A 7,689-nucleotide genomic window follows, 5' to 3' on the forward strand; every position below is an offset into this window, starting at 1 on the left:
GAAAGGCGGGTAACCTTTTATGTAAATATTCATAACCCGCTTTGATTGTAGTAATTTGAAGATATTTAATTTTTCAATAATTTACAGCCTCAATATAATAATTTTTCTTTTCAATTCCTCCGAAACATAAAAAGTTCCTTTTGAGACTTACTACAACCTCAATATTATGAACTATTTCATTTTCTGGATAGTAACAAATTAGTCCTCCCGAAACTCTTAATTAATTTTGTGTACTGCCACAAATTTCACAACACCATTCTTATGGTGACCATCTCCTTCAAGGAAAATTTATTATTATTATTATTGTCGTGGTTAAAATTATTACATGCAAGACTTATTTCTTGATAACCAATGACAAATTTGAGTTGCCACACAATAATATTTGTTTTGGTCATGACCACAACCTTTATAGAAAATGATTATTTCTTTCTTTGGTCCTCCAATAGTTCATAATAAAACATACCACAATATTTGTGTAGTACTCAAAGTATATGACAAAAATAACCATTTATGTCAAAATATTTTTTGTAATCTCTCAAACGTCACATAGAGGTGAGATGTGTCATTTATCCAACCATACATGTGTCCTTATCCATATGAATACAAGTCACATTTAACCATTTATACATGCACCATAAGTTTTTATTAGAAACTCATTGTCATGTTTTGACATTATGAAATTTATGTGACTCACCTCAACATCATTTTAAAAGGTCAAATGTACTAAATGTACTACCACTTTGTATTCCTTTATTTTGATGGAGGATTTTCAAAACTTTTCAAATTGGCTTGCACCAACAACAATGTGCCCAATAACCTTTCATACCACTTTGATGAGAAAAATTACATTCACATTTTGAAGGACCATTTTAAGAACCCATACCGTTGTTCCTTTTAATTACCACAATGATGACCATTAACATTTTACCACGCCCATATTCATACATTAAATCACTTGTCATCTTTCAGACATATTATACACTGCTACCACATTCACATAAGAGAATGGAGCAAATTAGTTTGGCGGATTTCATGTCTTTTCAGCAAAAGTTCATTATTTTGCCTTAGTTGTCATCATATTATCACTATGGTGCACTAGGACTTAACATTCAACGTCTTACCCTTATAAAGGCGTCTTTGGCCATAAATCGATGGGACTTGAACCCAACTTCTTATCATCATGGTGCACCGAGACTTATAACTCGATGTCTTATCCTTTTAGTAAAGTAAAACTTCAATCCATTGTCTCACCCCTAAACCAATAGTATAATAGGCCACAATATACTAGGGCTCGCCCTTTTTAAAATATTATCAATTACGGTGGGCATAAACTTTTTAATTATGATATATAATTTATAAACTTGCCTCTACAATGAATTAATAAAAATATGTAGAACATGATCTACATTTTAATAAAACAAGATAAAAAATAACAATGTATTTACAAATTATTAATTTACAGAACTATATTTACTTTTTATATATGTAAGTGATCAAATTGAAAGTTTGCTCAAAGTAAAAGCACTTGCTAGACTCATATGATTTTGACATGGTTAGAAAACAAATGATGCATAATCACAAGCAAAATATTAAATAGATTTTATAGTAATTTACCTCAGCTTATTCCCAAGAGAAAAATAAACACAATTACTTTTACCATCTTTTTATTTACTTTGCTTCAATCCTGCAATGGTAGAACATTCGTGCTGATAACGTGTTGTAAACTGAAGAACAAAAGAAAAATATAAAGATTAAGATAAGAAGAATATAAGACAAGAGGAACAATATAATATAACTTTATTTCTTTCAAGTATTCACCAAATCTTCAAGTGTATACAATATGAACCCCTATGCCTCTATTTATAGTGTAACATAGAGGCATACAAAAGGTTAGTTATAAACATGAAATTAACATGAATATAATGGGGGAGATTATGGAAGTGAAATGTTACAAGAATGATGATTATAAAGGTGGATGTTATGGTTATTTATAATAGAGGAATGTAATGGAAATAATGAGTGATAGTAACTTTTCGGTGTAGTGGACATTCACACTATAATATTTTATAACAATTATTTTATTTTTAGTTATTTATTGATGTTTTAATTTTCTTTTTATTTTTTGTTATTAATATAGTTTTTTTGGGATTGTGTTTATACTTTTTCTATTGCATTTTAAAATACTTCTTCCTCATTAATTAATTTGAATAGATACTAACCGTGCTCATGATTTTTATTTAATTTAAGTAATTTTGTTTGTTTTAACTTTCCAGTAACTTTGTGTTCTGTGTTATTGATATGGGTTTGTTGGTAACGTTATAGTTGGTGTTAGTTGTTTAATTTTTCATTTACTTTGTGTCATTTTGTGTTAGTTTGATTAATGTTGCTTTATTATTCTTTAATATTTTACTTGTTTTGTCTTTTCTGTTGGTTTGATACTGTGTATTTTATTGGATATTGCAATTATTTGCATTTTGAAATGATTTTATCGTTATTCTAAATTTCTTTTGATTGATTTTAGTTGGTTATTATTTTGTATTGGTTTATTGTTTACTGATTTAGAATATTATGTTGTAATTTTTATTCTTTTTGTTATATTTGAATTGATAATTAAAATTGGCCAATGAAAAAATATCTCCGTCGATTTTGGAGGCCTCCACATTCTTAAAGACGGAAATTTCGTTTAAGTTCATATATTTTATTTGTTAAAATTGGCCAATAAAGAAATTACAGTTTATTTTAAAGGTCTCCCATGTAAATAAGACGGGTTTTTATTTTAAGTTATTATTTGATTATTTATTTTTATCTTTATTTATTACTAACACTTTTACTAAATGTCTTTACAGGTACCCGGAGTTGCTTCCCGTTGAAGCTATTTGAATGAAGTTTGAATTATATGTTTTATTGTGTACATTATTGACGTTAGGCAAATCTTAGGTCGTTTCTCATATCATTATTTTATTTTATTACTTCTGTATATCGCATGTTTGTTTTACTTGTATATTATTTTATCTCCTCCTCAATTTTTTAAAAATGAATTCAGCCAGGACTCACAGTTGTGGATTTCGAAGGATGCCTAACACCTTCCCTTTGGAATAACTTGAACCCCTTACCTAGAATCTATTGGTTTTGTAGACTTTCTCTTAGTTAATTAATTGGTTTCCTAGTTTTTCCTAAAATTAGATGGCGACTCCTTTAAAATTCTTTTTTCTTGAAATTATTTTAAAATTGAATTATTTGATTACTTTTTGAGCCACCACTACGTTTCGCCTTATTTGAATAAAGTAGGGATGTAAACAATATGATGTAAGGACAAGAGGTGATTACCCATGTTCCTTGAAGAGCTAAGATGAATAGGATTAAGAACTATTCCGTGGAAGTTAAGCTTAGTACAGAGTGGACAAGTGGTGATTAACCATGTCCTGTAAACTATGTGCCATCATAGGATGTCTAGATAGACATTAGCTAGTGGATCCACAACAACTAGAAGTTCAACAGCTAGTAGACCGGGTGAAACAAATTTCCCTTGCGTTGGCCAAGCACAACCCCCAAAGCCACACCACTCGCATCGCACATTAGCTGAAACAGAATGCTTCAATCTGGAGCAATAATGATAGGAGCCGAAATGAGCTTTTCTTTTAAACACAAAAATGCCTTGACAAAAGCTTCATCAAACTCGAAGATGCTTTCCTTTTCAAGTAGCTTGCAAAGAGGATGAGCCACCTTAGAGAAATCTTTTATGAACTTTCGGTAGAAACCCGCATGATACGAGAAACTTCTAACACCTTTAACCGTGATAGGAGGAGGCAACTTGGTGATAACTTCACTTTAGCTTGATCAACTTGTATGCCTTGTCCTGAAATTTTGTGCCCCCAATACAATACCTTCCTTGACCATGAAATGACATTTCTCCCAATTGAGAACAAGGTTCATTTCGACACATCTTTGCAAGACTCTACCAAGTGCTTAGAGCACACTTCAAATATATCACCCACAACCAAAAAGTCATCCATGAATACCTCCATCGAATCCTCTACCATATCGGGAAAAAAAAGATAGCATACACAGTTAAAATGTCACCGATGCATTATACAATATGAAGGGAATTCTTTTGAAAGAAAATGTCCCATAGGGACATGTGAAGGATTTATTTTCTTGATCTTCCGGTGCAATGTAGATTTGATTATAACCGGAGTAACTATCAAAGAAGCAATACCATCCACACCCCGCAATTTTATCAAGCATTTGATCCATAAAGGGCATCGGGAAATGATCCTTCTCGATCCATTCACCGATAACCAATCACATTGGCAAAATCTCCCTTTTTTCATTAGGGACCACAGTCATACCACATTTCTTTGGAACACATAAAACGGGAGTAACCCACCTTCTATCTGCAATAGGGTAGATAACTCCTGCACCAAGCCACTTAATAATCTCTTTCTTGACCACTTCTTGTATTAGAGGATTCAACCTCCTTTTATGTTCAATATTTTTCTTACAATCACTTGTCAATTGAATCTTGCGAATAAAAATACCGGAGGAATTCCCACAATATTGACAGTCATCCACCCAATAGCTTTCAAAAATCTTTTCAATACACTAAAAAGTGCTTGCGCTTGCCATTCAAGCAAATCTGCTGCAATAATCATGGGCAAAGTATTATTGGTTCCCAAGAACACATAACGAAGGTGAGGTGGTAGCACCTTCAATTCGAGCTTTGGTGGTGCTTCAATAGATTACTTTGCGGGAGGACTTTCCCTATTCTTAAAACTGATATCAAGTTTCAAAGGGCTCTTAGAATAAGAACCTAAACCTGATAGAGCAACCACTACCTCATCATAATCTTGAATTTCCTCCCCATCATAATTCAAAAGGACGACAACCAAAGATTAACCAACACAAGAAACTTCACTCACACTAGCAACTGTTTCATCAATCACGTCAATAACTGATATCACATAGAAGTCACTTCGTTGCTTTATCGATTTACAATTATTGAATGTAACTTCTTCACCATTTATCAGAAATTTCAGTTCACCAGTTTCAACATCAACAAGAGCTTTCTGGTAGTCAAGAATGGCCTAGCAAGAATAATAGGGACCTGGGCATCAATTTCACAATCGAGGATCACAAAATCAGCAAGAAATATAAATTTGTCTACCTTCACCAAAATATCATAAAGAATTCCAATAGGGCGCTTGATAGAACGGTCGTCCATAAGAAGACACATAGTTGTAGGCCTAGGATCACCTAGCCCAAGTTGCTTAAAAATGGCATAGGGCATCAAGTTTATACTCGCCCCCAAATCACACAATTCTTTAGCGAATTGGAACATCCCTATAGTGAGGAATAATTAATTCCCCCGGGTCATCCTTCTTGACAACCATGTTGCTTGACATAATGGCACTACAAGTATGAGATACCTCAATTATCTCAAAGTCCATACTTCTTTTCTTTGTGATTTACCAATTCTTTCATAAATTATGCATAGCCCGACATTTCTAACAACGCCTCCACCGAAGGAAGATTAATGGAAAGAGTTTTGAAGACATACTGAAATTTTTGGAACTTCATATCTTCATCCTTCTTCTTCAATTATTTGAGGGAATGGTGGAGTCAATTTGGGCAGAGGCTTTATAGGTACCGAGGGAGGTACAACCCCCACATTTGACCTTTTAGCATCACCAGACACAACACTTTTCGGTGCATCATCAACCTCATTGGAATCCTCATTTTGACACTCTTCGGCAAGTGCATCACTTTAAAAAGCAATGGCTTTCCCTTTGCTTGAACTTGAATTATTATCATTTGGCACATCACTTTCCACAACTTTACCACTCTGGTTCACGATGGCCATGCATTGCACATTATCATTCTTTAGATTAGACATGGTATCACTAGGAAGACCCCCTTTTGTCTCGGATTCAAGTGAGCCAAAATTTGACCAATTAGGGTCTCAAGTTGTTTTTATAGAAACCGAATGAGAGGTCACTATTTTATTCATAGAGGAGAAATCAGCCTTCATCTACTTGAGTAGTTTGTCCGATCCTTCCACCTTGTTTAGGATTCGAGCAAGCGTATCTTCTGTCCGAGAGCTTTTGGGATTGACATTTGGTTCCTTAGGTTTTGTACGGCCATGAGGAGGCACATAACTATCTCTATCACCATCATTTTATTTCCAATTTGCCCTCCTATCACTCTAATCTCATTCTCTATCTCTCCAACCACCATCAATATCTTTTGTTCCAACCTTGATTACCGCTCGGCCTTGGATAGATCGAACAAGAATCCCCCACTAGGTTCGACAAGAATTGTACCTCTTCATTATACATAGTTTCAAATTTTGCATCATCCAGGCTTATCCCACTATTAGCACCAACCACATTCATGGCCTTATAACCACCTCCGATGACATGTTTTGTCAACAAGTCCATTTAGGTCATCATCTTGGCCATGTTTTCATTACGCTCTTGGTTCTTTTCCACTTTTTCTTTAGCTAACCCAACATTGAAAGGAGACACTTGATCCTCTCTTGTGTGCCATGCTCGATTAATCTTAGTTATCTCATCCAGCAAAGTCGACGCCATGACAAATGGTTGTCTCATAATTCCACCCCTAATAATTTAATCGACAACACCCTTGTTAACGGTGTCAAGACTTCGGTATAAATATTGCAGGAACATGTTATCCGGCAACCCATGAGTAGGACATTGGAGGAGTAGATTTTGAAACCTCAACTACATTGCATGAATGGGTTCACCATCAATCCACTTAACTTTTAGAATGCTATCCCTCAACTTTACCATCTTCGAGGGAGGAAAGAACCTTTCATAGAAAACCTCTATGAGCTCCTCCCAAGAAGTAATAGAGTCCCTTGGTAGTTTGGCCAACCACTTCGTTTCTTCCCCCATTAGAGAGAGTGTCATAACCAAGGGGTACCCCATAGATGTAACATGGCATACAGAACCCCGAAGGACTCCATAAAAGCCACTTAGTCCCCATAACATAAGAAATAAAACAATAAGAGTAGAACCACATTTGTCATCTAAAAAGTTTTTATAAAGAAAAGTGGAAGTCTAGACACTTTACCTCATCATAACCATCTATTACAATCAAATTAAATTGAGCCTAGCCCATACATCATCTTCAAAAGTGGAAATACATGAAAGAAACTAAACATAGAAAATCCGTCCTCGAACCATAAGGACTCACCAAGCTCGGGAAACAATCAAATCCAAGATCTAGCCACAAAACTGTTGACCCTGACTGTCGGACCCTACATTTGGGAAAAATTGTAGGCAAGAGTATGTGTTAGTACAAAAAATGCACTAAGTATGATAGGCATGCATAAAAACATTTAAATCTTACTAAAAGTAACATTTCATTTCGTGACATGCAATTTATCCAGCTAAAACATCATATGAGAGAGTTGGAAAACATAGTCATAACATCATCCTTAAAACCTTTGAACACCTACGGGATACTTGTTCAAGCATGCCTTAGTTCATTATTAATCTTGTCGTGGGAAATAGCCTTAACCGACAAGAGACCATGTGAGCAATAACATGATCCTCGATGTCTCCCACACCGAAAAGGGCGGTTCTACTTGCCTAAGGTAGAACCTAGAACATCTAGCTTAAGTGGATCCACTAGCTAATCAACCTATGTGGGCATATAGTTATGGGA

The sequence above is a fragment of the Solanum tuberosum genome, unplaced genomic scaffold (assembly GCF_000226075.1).
Source record: "Solanum tuberosum cultivar DM 1-3 516 R44 unplaced genomic scaffold, SolTub_3.0 scf00447, whole genome shotgun sequence".
In the NCBI taxonomy this organism is placed as follows: Eukaryota; Viridiplantae; Streptophyta; class Magnoliopsida; order Solanales; family Solanaceae; genus Solanum; species Solanum tuberosum.